General features: G+C 38.5%; 1 protein-coding gene across 7 annotated transcripts in view; it reads left to right on the top strand.

The window, feature by feature from the left end:
* Positions 1 to 16,062, top strand: part of MPP7 (MAGUK p55 scaffold protein 7) — a 160,354-nt gene that overhangs the window by 14,896 nt on the left and 129,396 nt on the right. The window lies entirely within an intron of this gene.

The following is a 16,062-nucleotide window of genomic DNA, read 5'->3' as shown; positions in this document are numbered from 1 at the left end:
TGTTGTATAGAAAAAAGTGTTTCCTATAGTTTGCTCTTTTATGCTGCCAGTCATTACCTGGAGTGTCCTGAGCTTGCGTATTCTGAGAAGTAGTTTGGTTTGTCTCTGACCTACAGCTCTTGATGAGTGCTGATACTTCTATGATTCCCTCAGTTGTTGCATTTCAGTGTGAATAGGATGTGTGATGTGATCAGGGACTTGAGAAGTAAGCAGGTGGAATCTTACCAGCCAAAAATTTTTTGCAGTTTGTCTTCATTTCAGATACTTTGTAATAATAAAATTAAGATATAGAGATTCCTCCCTAGCCAGACCTATACCTCTTATTGTAAGAGAGTCTTGTGGCCCAAAAGACTTGAAGAAGCAGGTAATAGTCTGTATTAGACCAACTTGTATACTTTGTTATATACAACTTCAGATGTCAGACGAGTTAAAAGGCTGATGTGTGTGCCTGAAAGACCATCTGCTCTTTCAAGCTATAAAGTTTAGTCTAGTAGAATGTTATTTCTGTGGACTGATTGTGTTTAGCGAATTGTCTTAGTGTTATCTGTAGCAAATAAAGAGCCTGCTGAGCATGGTAGAGGTAGTATTGTTTCAGCTAAGATAATCTGCGCAGAATACTGGGGTGCAGGTGATGGGACTGTCTAGTTGCACGGAGACCAAATAAGCTGAACTCTTTCAGGTTTGGGAGTGAGTTGTGCATGAAGTGTGTGCTTTCTGCAGCCCTTGTTTGCAGAGGGAGCGAATTTTTAGCATGAAATTACAAGAAGTGAGGTTACGGATCTAAGACATTGAATGGAAAGGTTCTCTGAAGTTTTATTCTTGGCAAAGTTTGTCCTGCTGTGATATTAATATCTGTTTTTGCTTTCTGTGGTATAATTATTCTTGGATATTGCCTGACAGATGGTTGTATCTTAGAGTTGTATCAGAATTGTTATTTGCTTGACAGTTATTGTTCTTATAGGAACGCAGGACAGGAAAGGACCTCCCTATTAATCAAGTTTATTTTCATGCTCTTGTAGGCTTTATGTCATACAGTCACAGACATATGGAGTGCTGTCTTAAAAGCAGCTGTGCCTTTTCTCCTCAGTACTTTAATTAGAAGCCTGTTTCAATTCTAAATTGCCCTAAACATGAGGAAGCTGCTTGTAATGTTCAACCTAATTTTATTCATCATCAGTTGGTAATAAACAGTTCTTGTGCCAAGATTGTCCTTTTATTTTGGATTTTTTTCTTATTATTGTAAAATTATCTTGGTGTGTTTATACACAGCTCTTGCTTTTCTGCTCAGCTATACTTCTGCTAGGCTAAGTCCAAGTCATTGCAGTCTCCCTTCAGTTCTGTTGAAATGTAGAGCAGAATGAAGGTATGGGTACTCAGAGACGATTCAGTTTTCACATAGCAGGTTTTTCCAGTTCCCTGAGAAGGGTGTGTCTTATTCTTTGTACCATTGCTGATAAAAGAAGTGAATAGTGGCTTCCTTGTTATCGCAGTGCACCAACAGAAACGCAAAGATGGAAAATGTACTTGAAGCTCTCTGAACATTGCCTTCAAGTGGTGAGGTTGTTCAAACAGTAGGGATTTATAGTGTATCCTCTAATTTAGGAATGCAGGCAATCCTGTGAAAGTAGTGTTGAAAGGCAGGCAGATGTTTGATTGCTTCAAGTGCGTGGGTTCTGCTTTGTGTTTTTTGTTTTTTTTCCTCAGGCTGTTACATGTTCAGATCAGTATTCTGTGGCTGATCTGTGCACAGACAAATTCTTTGTGCATTTTTAATGAGCTAGGGCAAAAATCTGTGATCAAAGATAAATCAGACCTATTACAAAGGAATCAAAGCCTAGAATTATGTTTAAATATTTTTCTGACTAATATTTATAGCTATTTTCTACTTCCAAGGCTTTTGATAAATCAAAGTGCTCTTCAAAGATTTATAGTCTTACAATATTAATGAAAGATATAAAAGGTGGATACGTTTTGCAGAATTTAGCTGCAAAATTTAAAAAGGAAAAAAAAAGTTTGACAGCTTCAGGAGGAAGACCTGACCTACTTTCTTCCCATTTAAAATCCTAGAAGCTGTTGTGTTTGAAAAAATAAAACAAACACGTAACACTGTTTAAAATGCAGCAGAAGGTTTTATATCCCAAGTTTAGAAAGCTTAATTCCTTTTTTAATGTTCAGCACCACAAATCGTAAAGCTTAGGCTCCTGTCTAAGAAAGTATGGAGGCAGGCACCTAAGGGCCGTATGCTGATGAGATTCTAATTTCCTGGCTAGAATTTGAAATCCATAATGTGGCGTGCTGGTGCAGGGAAGCTGGTTGGTAGGAAACCAGAATGCACCTTAGACATCCATATATAACCCTTATATTCATCAGAAAATAAATTCCATACCACTTTTTGTAGTTTTAGCTTAGGAAGATGCTATTGATACCTGTCTTAAATGTAGTAAGCTAGCAGTTGACAATATTCTTTGTCCAAGAAGGACTTTGATTCTAGGCCTTTCTCAACCTGAGGGAGCTCAAGTTGACATTTTTCTCCTCTTACAAGAGGCCGTAACCCAGTCACTTATGCTTAGGTGAGAGACCTAACCACCAGACTAGAGATTCGGACCTCTTGCCTACTGTCTTGCTTCCATCAGCTTGCCTGCCTGGCTGCATTATGGTCAGCTTCATCAGGAAGGATGGGGCAGTCCTTTGCAAAGTAATCTGCAGGCTGATGAGTTAGGTAATCTTTTGGAATAGGGATTCAAGTCTTCTCTCTCCTTGCCAGAAAAGGAAAGTCTACTACCAGAGAGTAGTAGCATATCTAGATCTGGTTTTATTCTAATTTAATAGTCTTAGCAATAGTTTGAGTACTGTTTCTAATTAATGAGAAAATATTTTAACAACTTGAGATACTGTAATAAGGAAAGAGAATAATAATGGCTGTGATTGATCTCATTGCTTCTGGGGATGAAGTTCGATAGTTGTTTCAATTTGGGACCACTTTTTTTTTTTTAAAAAAAAAGATTGTATTATTTTTTGAAGACAGCCATTGTGATTCTGAATTCTGATATGGGGGGGGGAAAAAGGGAATTTTATAGCTGTTTTGATTTTAAATAAATAAAAGTTCTTTTCTGTATGTGCAGGCTATATTGCGAGACCCAACTGTGAATCTCCTTGCAATGTTAAAGAGTTTTTTTCTTTTTGTTCCTAAGTGGTGGTGTGAGACTTGTGCAAATACTTCTTTCTCTCTTCACATGAAGAAGGCAAGATTATAGAAAATGGGATATCTTAGAAAGAGATAATCAACTTGGGAAACTTACTAGCTCTTAAATTTCCAGAGCATTGAAAAATGAACTTGCTGTGTGTGTTTCCATGTTGCTTGCTCCCTGTATGACAATGTTTTAAAGTTGTACTTCTGTGCAAAACTAGAAGTGTGAAATTTAGCCAACTTTACCTCTTAATGAGCTACTTAGCTTAAAAGTGACAAAGTTGTGAAAAACTTTACTCAATGCAACAGTGGAATCTTCACTGTTGACTTCTAGCTACAGCCTTCTAAATCTCTTGGGTTTTTCAGTGTGAGGCAATGATTATCTTCACTTGTGAATGACTTCTTTTGATATACAGTTCTTGGGTGCTGTCAAGTAGCAATAATGAAAAATATATCGAGCACTGGTCTGTTTACACACTTTTGGGGTTGGCTGTAAAGCAAAAGGAAAATGTCTGCACAGAGAGCCATTGTGGGATTGAGTTTTGTGCCCTGTATTGTCTGGAATATGAAGTAAGTGCAGACCATATGTCTGATCTGCAAGGCATCTTACCTTAAGATGGTTTAGTTTTCATAGTTGGCACAGTTCACTGCAAGGAGCACATGTGCAGTGTCTTAGATACCTCAGCCTGTTAGCTTCTGCCAAATTTCACTCATGTTTCCAAATGTAATATTATGCTTATGTCCTATCCTCTCTTTGGCACTGAATTCAAACACCACCTGTTAATGTTAAGAATAAATGAAGTTACTGTAATGTTGAGGATAAAGATGTTTTGGTGAAAGAAAACTGGATATGAGTTTTAGATTTCCTGCCTAATAAAATATTTCAAGAGGAGGTGTTCTACTTCAGTTTTATTTAGAAGTCAGAAAGCAATATTATAATGTTAGTACAAGCCTTTTTACTAAAACCCTCTTTCCTGAGCTGATATGTGCTGATATTCAGCTCAAATGATTTTAAGTACATGTTGATCACTTTTTGATGGGAGATAAGAGTTTTTTCAAGAGATTTGAAATTCCACTGCATGTTCACTGATTCTTATTTGCGTTTAAATCAGATGTAACAGAGTTGTTTAACTTATTGGTATTCCTCTTCAGTTTGACAGGTGAAGAATAGCAGCTTAAGTATGAACATTAGGCTAAGGCTTACATTACTTAGCCAACAATCATGTGTTCTGGTACTCTGCAGTAGAAAGGTGAAATAAAGATCTCTTGCTGCTTCAGCTGGTGAACTTTACTGTGTTTGAGTTATTACTGCTTTTGTACAGCATGGGAACTATTAAAAGCAGTGAACATCTGTTGTGTGAATATTACTGCTATGGGCAATGTAGGGTAGTGTTAGAAATCCATAATTGTTTTTCCAACACTGTAGCTGTCTTTTCAGAAGATTGTTTCAAAATAATGTGTTTTCTTCAAGATTGAAGAATATCGGGGGGGGGTGGGGGAGAGGAGTGGAGGAGGGTGAAAACTCCGTTCTGGACTCTTTAACTGAATTAACTGAATTTCTCTGAAGAGTAGTAGATAAAGGACCACAGTGATGTCTTCTGTTTCTGATGGGAGGAAGTGTTGGAGGAAGGAGCTGACAGTACCCTTATTAAGATGTAGGCAAGGACGTTCCTGAGGAAAGAAATCCTCTGTATTGCTACTCAGAATATACAGTGTGCAGCTTCATGCATGGGAAAGGAGGAGTAGCTGGTTGTCAGGGACGAGGAGATCCAAAGGGATCATAAAGAAATTGGGCAGTGTCTACCTTGCACTGAGAAATGTGATTAATGTGAGGATCCTCCAATAGATTGTGGAGGAAGTTGTCTGGGGACAATTGAGATAATGGGGAGAGCTGGTTGTGTTCCTTAATATGATAGTTCAGTACCTTCATCTCTTAATAAACATAATGAAAAGCACTTTAAATTATCAAAAAAGGAGCAGAAGATCTAGTGATTTAGTTGAAGAACATTTCACCTTCACAACAACTTCTAAAGCATTGTTTTCATTGGCATAGTGGTTTATTACTATTATTAGTTTATGGCTATTAGTTTACAAGTAAATTACTAGAAATTCAACTTGTAATTTTAAAAAGCAAATGACTTTCTTGAATACTACATTTCATGTCATAATTTCATCACCATTTCTAGAATTCGTCTTGCATCATTTCTTGACCTTCTCTGAATGGTGCCATTCTTCTGTCTCTCACGAGCTCATAAACACAAACATTTTTTCCAAATTCAGCATCCTGTCAAGACTATATTTAAGTCTTAGTCATTTAAAATCCTGTAATAATGGCTGTAAGATACATTCTTTCTTATGGATTTAAATGCTGTTGGTATTTTGGATCACAATTTCTCTTGTCAATTACTTCAGCATTTCTCTCTCTTCTTGTAGCATGTAGCATTTAGTCATGCTTCTCTCTGCAACACAGTTCTGCTGCAAAGATTTTACAAGGCCATTGCTTGTAGCATGTCATTGCTATTTTTCTTTTCTCCTGCAGGATTGCTCTTTCTTATTGGGTTATATACAAAGTACAAGACTTCCCTTCAAAGTCCTTTCGTTGCGTACTCCTGTCCTGCCTGTCACTAGCAAACCAGCAATATGTTGATGTATAGGGATCCACCTCCCATCAGCCATTAATGACTGCCTTTAAATCTTCACATGAATGTCTTGAAGCTTTCTCTCATGCTGCTGCTGAGGGGTATGCTCCTGAGATATAAGTTAAATGAATGTGTTTCTTCTGATAGCCCTTCTTGATTTATATTTTTTTTTCTCCCTTTCTGTGTGCAAAAGGACCTTAATGAAGGCAAGGCAGCCACTGTTCTTAAAACAGGAGGCAAGCTTAACTCCAAGTTAACTGTGGTCTTGTATTCTGCAGTGGAGTGCTGAGGGAAGATCTGTGCGTCTTTCCAAAGCATGTTTTGTGTGCGATCTCAAAATCATGTCACACAGATGGATGGTTACTTTCTAAGCTCTCAGACCCACAATTTTTTTGGATTGCAAGTAACATTGCATTCTGACTTCTGGAGTATGTACCTTAATTTTGTAGTTCCCGTTACAACTTTTAGTTTTTCAAAGGTGGGCAGCATGTAGTTTGTTAGCCTGGAATTTGATTTTAATCATAGAATCACAGAATCATTAAGGTTGGAAAAGACCTCTGAGATGCAACTTGAGGCCATTTCTTCTTGTCCTGTTAACTTGGGAGAAGAGACCAGCACCCACCTTGCTACAGCCTCCTTTCAGGTAGAAGCAGAGAGTGATCAAGTCTCCCATCAGCCTCCCTTTCTCCAGACTAAACATCCCCAGTTCCTGCAGCTGCTTCTCATAAGATCTGTGGTCCAGACGCTTCACCACCTTTTGTTGTGCTACTCCGGACCTGCTCAACATCTCAATTTCCTTCTTGTAGTGGGGGACCTGAAACTGAACACTGTATTTCAGATGTGGCCTCACCAGTGCCGAGTACAGGAGGACAATCACTTCCCTGGTCCTGCTGGGCACACCGTTTTTGATAGAAGCCAGGATGCTGTTGGCCTTCTTGGCCACTTGGTCATGCTCATATTCAGCCAGCTGTTGATCAACACGCCCAGGTCCTTTTCCACTGGGCAGCTTTCCAGCCACTTGTCCCGAAGCCTGTAGCATTGCATGGGGTTGTTGTGAACCCAAGTGCAAGACCCAGCACTTGGCCCTGTTGAACATCATGCAACTGACCTCAGCCCATTGATCCAGCCTGTCCTGATCCCTCTGTAAAGCCTTCCTACCTTCAAGCGGATTGACAGTTCCACACAGCTTGGTGTTGTCTGCAAACTTAACTGAGGGAACACTCCATCCCCTCATCCAGGTCATTAATAAAGATATTAAAGAAGACTGGCCCCAATGCCGAGCCCTGGAGAACACAACTTGTGACTGTTCACCAGCTGGGTTTAGCTCCGTTCACCACAGCTCTCTGGGCTATGCCAGCCAGCCAATCACAACTAAAATTCTGAAGGAGATCTGCTGAAACTGTTGACCACATGTACACAATGTTTTCAGAATGCGTCCAACCCAAATCTTTTATAATGGAGGGCTGCAGCATTACTTACAGATGCTAAGGCACTAAGAATTTAAATGAACATAAATTAAATTGCTGTTTTCAAATAGTCAGGTTGATCAACTATGGAGAAAATATGTGAAGGTATGATCCTACTAGAAACTATGATTGCATAACATCCAAGAAACAAGACAAGAACCAAACCCAGGGGTTTTCCACTTTTTTTTTTTTCCTAACTGTCATTTAAACAATTAGATGGTTCTAAGTGTGCATAAATTGGTATTTGTTTATACAGGAATCGCTCACAAATTTAACATAGGTAAGTGCATAGGACAGATGAAAGAAGATCCGGAGAAAGGCAGAAGTTATAACGTTTCTGTGCCTCTAAATTAATTTGCAAAGACAAGACATTCCAGTTCAAAACAAAATAAAAATGGCTACAAGTGCATGTGCAGACTTCTGTGGCATGATGTCTGTATATTAATAGAATTCAGAGAAAAGACTGCAAACTTAATTTGCGGATTCCAGTGAATGGTTGTATTCAGCTTCATATTGAGTAATCGCAGAAGGCATTTTTCATTTTACTGAGCATTGTGAATCCTTTCTCTCTTTTTTCCTCTATTTTCTATTAGATATTTGGTGTTTTAAATATGTTTCTTAGCACTTTAATCAATATTATATTTATTTCTAGATCAATTAAGAAGTGATTGTAGTGTGTAACTTGTAATGATTAGCTGAAGTTGGTGTTGAATTTGAAGGACTTTAAACCCCAACTCTCTATCACATAATAATGTGTGCACTTAGGAATATCCTTTTTCCTAAAAGGGAGGAATATTCCCTAGCAGAAACATCTTATAGAAAGTATCAAGGGTTTTAAAATAGATATTGTGTGTTGAAACTTAATTTGTTTCAAAATACCAATTTCCTTGTTATGCCGTGAATAAAAAGTACTCTGGAAAGGTAGCTTTTTGTAACAAATTGTCTTGATTGTTGCACTGTGCAGCATTAACAAGCTATAGTTGGGGATATATGACTTGGACACAGTCCTCCACAACATCCTTCTCTCTAAATTAGAGAGATATGGATTTGATGGGTGGACGGTAAGGTGGATAAAAACTGATTGGATGGTTGTATTCATAGAGTAGTGGTCAATGGCTCACAGTCCAGATGGAGATCTGTGACAAGTGGTGTCCCTTAGGGGTCCGAACTGGGACTGGTGCTGTTTAATATATTTATCAATATTGACAGTGAGATTGAGTGCACCCTCAGCAAGTTTGTGGATGAGTGGTGTAGTTGCCACACTAGAAGGACAGGATGTCATCCAGAGGGACTTGGGCAGGCTGGAGAAGTGGGCCTGTGAGAACCTCATAAGGTTCAGCAAGGCCAAGTGCAAAGTCCTGCACCTGGGTTGGGACAGTCCATGCTTTTAGTACATGATGGGGGATGACGTCCTTGAGAACAGCCCTGCAGAGGACTTGGGGGTGCTGGTCGATGAGAAGTTCCACACGAGCTGGTAATGTGCGCTCGCAGCCCAAAAGGCCAACTGTATCCTGGGCTGCATCAAAAGAAGCGTGGCCAGCAGGTCGAGGGAAGTGATTCTGCCCCTCTCTTTTTCTCTTGAGACCTCACCTGGAATACTGTGTCGACTCCTGGAATCCTTAGTGTAAGAAGGATATAGAGCTGTTGGAACAGGTCCAGAGGAGGGCTACAAAGATTATTGGGGAGCTGGAGCACCTTCACTACGAGGACAGGCTGAGAGAGTTGGGCTTGTTCAGCCTGGAGAAGGCTCCGAGGAGACCTTATAGCGACCTTCCAGTACCTGAAGGGGGCCTACAGGAAAGCTGAAGAGGGGCTATTTGTAAAGGTGTGTGGGGATAGGACCGGGGCAATGGATGTAAACTGGAGAGGGCCGGATTTAGACTGGACATTAGGAAGAATTTCTTCACTACGAGAGTAGTGAGACACTGGAACAGGTTGCCCAGGGAGACTGTGGATGCGCCATCCCTGGAGGTGTTGAAGGCCAGGTTGGTTGGGGCATTGGGCAGCCTGATCTATTGGGATGTCCATGCCCATGGCAGGGGAGTTGGAACTAGATGATCTTTAAGGTCTCTTCCAACCCAAACTATTCTATGATTCTATATAGTATTTTCTTTGACATATTCCACAGGCATGTGAGGGAAAACAGACTTATTCATCTATACTTAAACATCATATAAAAATGTTATTTTATTATATGTTTATTTCATAGCTGACGACTGATTGTGACAACCTGTATGATGTTATTCACAGTACAATTTTTCTGATTGTGGTTGCTTTCATACACTGTTTGGAGCTACTGCACTTGGCCCTGTTATCACATCTGTCATCCTGCTGTAAATGGTTATGTGTTACTTTTATCGGGGATAAGCACAGAAAAATATTGTGTAGATGCATATACATTAGGTTTTCCAAACACTGTTTACTTTTAACATGTATTACTGTGAAAGCATATTTTGAAGTTGCACAGACATGAAAAATCCCACTTTGGCTGTTTGAGTGACAAGAAATAGCTTGGCTTAAGGAAAATTAGCAGCCAGGAGTATAACTCTGCTGTAGTGTGGTAAGGCCATGAGTTCTTTCTTTTTCCCTAATTGAAAAAGACAAGAGATGCAGCATCGTGTAATCATAAGTAGAGCATGTATACCTGTTCCATCACCCAGGACAAGTCATATGATGTGATGGGTGTTGAATTTTGTGACCCCGTTATTGTGTATGGGCAGGAGTTGAGCCCTGACTCCTACATACTTGCTGAAATGCTGGGAAGTTCCTGAGCTGTTGCTGTATGGACAGAGAGAAAATGGAAAAATCCACAGCCCATTTCTGAAATCCTGGGAAAAATTATTTCCCCCCAAAATGTTGTGAATGCTTGAACTTCTGGTTCTTTTCTGTGATGTTTGGCCAGTATAATGAAAAAAGAGGTAACAGAGAACATGAGAAATGTGAAACAGCTTCCCCAATAAGAAGCAATGACACTAATCTTTGTTTGGAAAAGAGGTACTTGGAGGGAGATATGAACAATGACTGCAAATAGTGGGAAGAAATTAATAGGAAACTACTTATTCACTATTTCTGAGAATTTGGGGTACCAAACACTGCAAAAAAAGTATTTTACCCCTGGCATAAGCTATAGAAAGTTTTCACAAGATACTATGAAGTTTCAAAACAAAAAAATCGGCTCAACAAGGAACTTCTCAAATCTGTCAGTATAACTGGTGATGGCCTGGAGTCAGTGTGACTTAAACAGATGCTGTGTTGCTAGTCACTGCGCGTGGAAATAATTTTTACTTGCGTCGTCTTCAGTGTGTATAAGATAATCTGTCCTGGCTCTCCTGAAGATGGGGTTCTGTACTACATGGACTTTTACTCTGGCTGAATATTGAAGGGTTTCAGTTTTTTCTTAATTATTGTTTTTATATCCTTCTGTGAAGATGACTGAAGGAGAAAGGTGGTGTTAGGCCTTTGCTAGCAATGGAAGAATGTAAGTTAGTGGGCTTGGGTCATCAAACAGTTTTAGATTATCAAAGGCTTTCTTTCATGTTGAGGACACAAAGCTAACTTTCAGGCTGTGGGCCGTGTTATTCACAGCAAAACAGAGACAGAGTAGCAGCAGTGTTGCAAACACATTCTGGATGATAGAAGCCTAAAATAAGTGGCTGAAAATAGATTTTTAAGTACCCATAATTTTATACTAAACCAGAAGTTAAGTAAAACCCCTAAGAAAATGCCTATCTTAACCTCTTTTCTCATAAAGTGTCATGTTAAACAAAGGCTGAGATCAAGCATTTCTACAGTTGCTGTGGAATGGGCAAGTCTCTTATCCTCAGGTTCCAGTTTGTCCTGGTGGAACTAAAGACGTGGCTGTAGAGCATGGAAACTGATGAGAAGGTTTTGGTTGGCCTTCTTACCGTACAGACCTTGTGCTGGAATTTGGAATGGACAAGCTCTCAGGAAAGACTACTAATTTGTTGTTTCATTAGTTGTGGTTCAGACTTATTGGTAGCTAATAAGTGCTGCCTAAAAAGAGGGTGTGGTTGTTTTACACTCGCTGAAATAACATTTTAATCATTGTTATAAGAAATATTCATTTCTGCAGGCCAGTTATGCCACCACTGATCTGTGACAAATGAGCTTGGCCTGAATGATGGCTGAGTCTCTCTACACAACCAAGTACAGCTACATAGATGAAAACATTTAGGAAGAGTGGAGAAATGTGGTAGGATCAGGTGAGATGTACCTTCTTAAGACCTCAGCAGAATGTTTTGTGGTGCTTCCAGCAACTCTTAAAGCAAAGCTTGTTATGTTATTACTGAAGTTATGTGAAATACAGAAGATTGGGACAGCTGCTTCTAGGGCACCGAGCAAAATTATAGCACCTAAAATACTGGAATTATGCCTGTGTGTTAGACAAACGGAGCTAAGGAATATTTTAATGCTTAGCATAGCAGTGAGTAGAAAGGAGGGAGAGTAGAGATTCCCTTTAAATAATTAGTATGTTGATCTACTTTATAGAGGTGATTGAGCATGTAAAATGTATATTTGTTTTTGAGGGTACTTGAGATTGTCCTACAATAAAAAAAACATTGTATTGACAGAGAATCCAGTTGATTTTGAATAGTCTGTCCACAATGCAATGTAGAAATCTTGTTCTGCAGATGAAATCGTGGCTTCCTGATTCTGCAGAAGGGTTTCCTTGGTGGGGAGACGCTTAATTCTTAACAAATCAACCAGCAGCACTGGATTCAGTTCTGCTTCCTTTCTGTTGTATCTTCAAAGTGATTTAAAAACGCAGTGGAGCGTGAATGTAGTTGAAGGCAGCAGCGAAAAGGCATATAGTGATTCTGTTTATGACAGATGTGTTCTGATATATTTTTCACTTTCTGTGGCAAAATGACAATATATTTTCCTTTTTTTTACTATGATTTTAGAGAATTATTTTAAACAGAATGCTTAGGAAAATGCAGTACATGCTATAATTATTTTAGGAATTGTTTGTCAGTGGATTTGTAGGCTTCTCTGTCCTATGTTTATATAATTAGTCTGATCCCATCTTAGGTTGTAAACTGATCTCTCTATTTATGAAACTAGAAGTAATATCTTCCCCCCTCCCAGTGTTAAATTTGATGACATTTTCAGAAGGTGAATAATTTCCCTTTTCTCAGAGGCTTGCAATTTTAACTTAACATCAGCAATCCAACCAAGATGTTTGCATATGCATCTTTAAAGCCAGAGTGAGAAAATACATACCTTTTTTGCTTTTTAGAGAATGAAGGCTTCTTCTGTCTGGCATTTAAATGTGGAAATTCTAGGTTGAATGGAAACTCAGACCAGGTAACAATTTTGTGTCTCCATTACATTCTGATAATTTAAAAAAATAAAAGTGAAGTATTTTTTGTTTACATCATGTGAGCTTGCCAAACACAATAAGCATTTTTGTTCCTTAGATGCATGGCAGGGTATTCCAAAAGTATTTATGACTAGAGTACTTCTTAGATTTCCTTATTTGAAGTTTTGTTGTGAATTCCCACCCTGTGATGGGAATGGGAACCACAGTAGGATTCCTCAGGGAGGCTCTGCTTCTCTCTGTTCATTACACAGTTCCATCTGGTGGATTAAAGGGCTTTCGAAATATCAGCATAGAGTGCTGAAATACACGCAGTTTCTTAACATTTTCCTACATGGTGTTTCCTTCAATGTGTAAATCCAGTGTTGCTCCCTCGGGTCATCATTAACTTGTTTGTGTGTTTGGATTAACTGACTTGGCAGCCTCCCAGCACCTTCTTGCAGATTAATAGGGCAACAAGTTTCACCTTGGTATTTTTCGATCGTTTCATAATTTTGCATGTGACTTTCTTTTTGCTCATTGTCCATAACTTGTTTTTTCTGATATGGTACTTTCAAAGAAGACATGCAGTTTCTTGAAAGTTGGGAGAATGTTGTGTGCTGACAAATAAGACAGCACGTCTATAGCATGTAAACAAACCTGGATGTTAAGACTTCTGCCTATGGTGCTGGGCTGACTTGTGTACTATCTCCTGGAAATACAAAAAAAAAAAAAAAAAGTTGCATTTTTTTCCTTTGGTTTGGAAAGATTCTCATTCCTAATGCTAGGAGAGCTGTGGAGACAAGGGTTCTCACTAAACAATTTTTGGAATATCTATAGTTTGTTTAGCAGTGGACCAGGGAAGTTTTATCTTTTTATCTTTTTATCTTTCAGATTACACAGTATTTCACTCTTTCTGCTAAGCTAGTTTTATGTCCATGGCGTGCCAAGTATCAATGGGCTTGGGAAGTCTAAGGATACACAGCAGAGCCAGTGATGCTTGTTTTCCTGTGGTCAAAGTGTAGTGCCCTCTTGCTGCTGATCTCCATGGGTGGTTGCAACTGACTGCTGTCAGCTACCACAAACTTTGGTGGCAAAGATTTGTGCAATGTTTCAGAAAGCTCTGCTTCATTCAGCTAATGAACCATGTAGGTGTTGATGATTTGTTATGATAAAGTGCATTTTTTTTGTATGAAGACTTCAGGAAGCTATTTCTTCACAACAAAATGTGAAAGAATATCACTGAAATTGTTGTCAGATGTGCTGAAATTGGGCTGTTTTGATTTGCAGTTATAGGTTAAATTAGTTTTTTGTATAAATGTTTTGATGGTCCTTATGCTGTTTGAACAGATCGCTCAATCTCAGTTATTGTCAAAGTTGTAAGGTTCAAAGCTATTGCAAAAGGTAGTGGGAAAGGGAAGATCAGGTATCCTTAAGGGAGTGGATAATGGTAGTGGAAAGTTGTATTGTATTCCTTTCTCTGCAACTGAGTTGTTCTAGTTGCTAATCACAATTTAATTGGTGTTTCTAAGTAACTTAAAACTTTTCAAGACACGCTGCTAACCAGACAAACCTGAGTTTGAGTTCCCAATGTGAGTCTTTGGAAGCTGGCTTGCAAAAGTCTTCTTCGTTCAGCAGGGGTTTAAGTTAGTCATAACCATGCTGTTGCACATACAGGTCTTTGTTAAAATGTCTTATGCATTAGAGCATCTCAAAAAAGGGCAATGCGAATTAATCAGTACTCCTGACCTAAGCCCATCTGTGCATTCTCTTTGAACTTGGGGATTAAGTACAGTGATGCTCTCTTGCATGAATGTTTTGAAAATGCATGAAAGCTGTAAAACAACACTATATTACAGAGAACTTATTTAAATCAAATTCGCTTGAAATAACCAGATTTGACAACAATTTATATAAGAATCTGGAAATTTGTTTTCAAGTAAATTCTAATTGTATTTGCCCTGGAGTATCTTGTCTTTTTCTGATGATTTTCATTGACATTAGTTAACATAATTTTTTTTTTTTTTGCTAATACTTAGATAACTTAACATTAATATTCTTATTTTCTGTATTTTTACTGCTAAGAATGGGTAGTTGTTAATTTTTTAACATAATAACATTTTTGCTCTTTATTTCCATGCAAATAACCAGCAAGTCATTGCTGAATTGAAAGTATGAAGAATGTCATCTATAAAATTATTTATTAGTTAACATTCAGGTATACATTCCTGTATAACACTTATCTAGTATACATGCAAATAGCCTCATTAAAGTATAATACTATCTCCATGTTAATTTAAAAGAATACATCTGATCTGCTTTCTCAAAAGACAGTAAAAGAAGGAGATCTTCCTGTCATGTTTACTTTCTCATTTGTATACGGGAAAATGAAAAAAAAAAAGTATCCTTATGTTGGAATTCCTACTTGGTCACTTGGATTTTAGGCTAGTCATTGAATTGAACTAGTTAAGTAATTTCAAATCAAGGAAATATTCTCTGCATATATAAAAAAAGCTGTTAGTAATCCAGTGTGGTATTCCAGAAAACTGTCCATTGGAGCCTATTTTAATTTATTCTACTGTTAGACTTCTAAATTTAGACAATTATATTGCATGTGTATTTTTATAGATTCTTAATTTTTCTAGGTTTGGACCATGACTGGGTACTGGTAATAACAAATTTCTTTTGAAATGTATTTATCTTTAGATTTTTTTTTTAAAAGTGAGAATTAACTTTTATGATGTTTCAGTATCTTGTGGAATGTTGGGCAAGCGCTGTGGAAATACAGAAGAAGGGAAAAATCATCTTGCCTTCAGAGCAGTGTTTGGAGGGTTTGCAGCAAGTAAGACAAATATGCCAGGCAGTAAGGACAAAGCAAATAGTGTCATCCGATACAGCAAGATGGGGCATATTTGGGGGAGTGATAAGGGGTGATAATGGATGCAGAATGATTACTTATGACTGTAAAATATGGGCTTGGATGTGGGGTAACTGCAATGCTAATGACAAACATAGGTTGTTTCAAGATGTGCTGGCTTGATTTTTATGGGAGGAGCGACCTTCCACTTCCAAGAGAGATTTTATGATGAGACTATTCAATATTGCATGTTGTCTTTAGCACTAAAGTTTGGAATTAAACCTGAGAGCAAATGCACTTCTTCATGCTGTGTTTTCAGGGCTTTTTTTTGCTTTCCATAAGGTCCAGGACAATTTTTGCCTTAAATGCACAGGCAAGGGTGGGTTTGTTTAGGTTTGAAGGAGAAGATAAGCAGCTGTGCATGTTTGGTTGCTTTTATCACAGACAGACCTTGTTTATCTTGATTCAGTGAAGAGGGTGAAGAATGGTCACTGGTCTCAGGAGTTCTGCATAGGCACTTTCATGCAGTGGCTGGTAATGTACACCAGAGTGGCTGCTTTCTGGTGTTGCAGTGGTGTTTGGGCTGGTCCCAA

Source organism: Cuculus canorus, chromosome 2 (assembly GCF_017976375.1).
Source record: "Cuculus canorus isolate bCucCan1 chromosome 2, bCucCan1.pri, whole genome shotgun sequence".
Taxonomy (NCBI): Eukaryota; Metazoa; Chordata; class Aves; order Cuculiformes; family Cuculidae; genus Cuculus; species Cuculus canorus.
The sequence above is the reverse complement of the archived record's forward strand: the minus strand, read 5'-3'. Positions and strand labels throughout refer to the sequence as shown.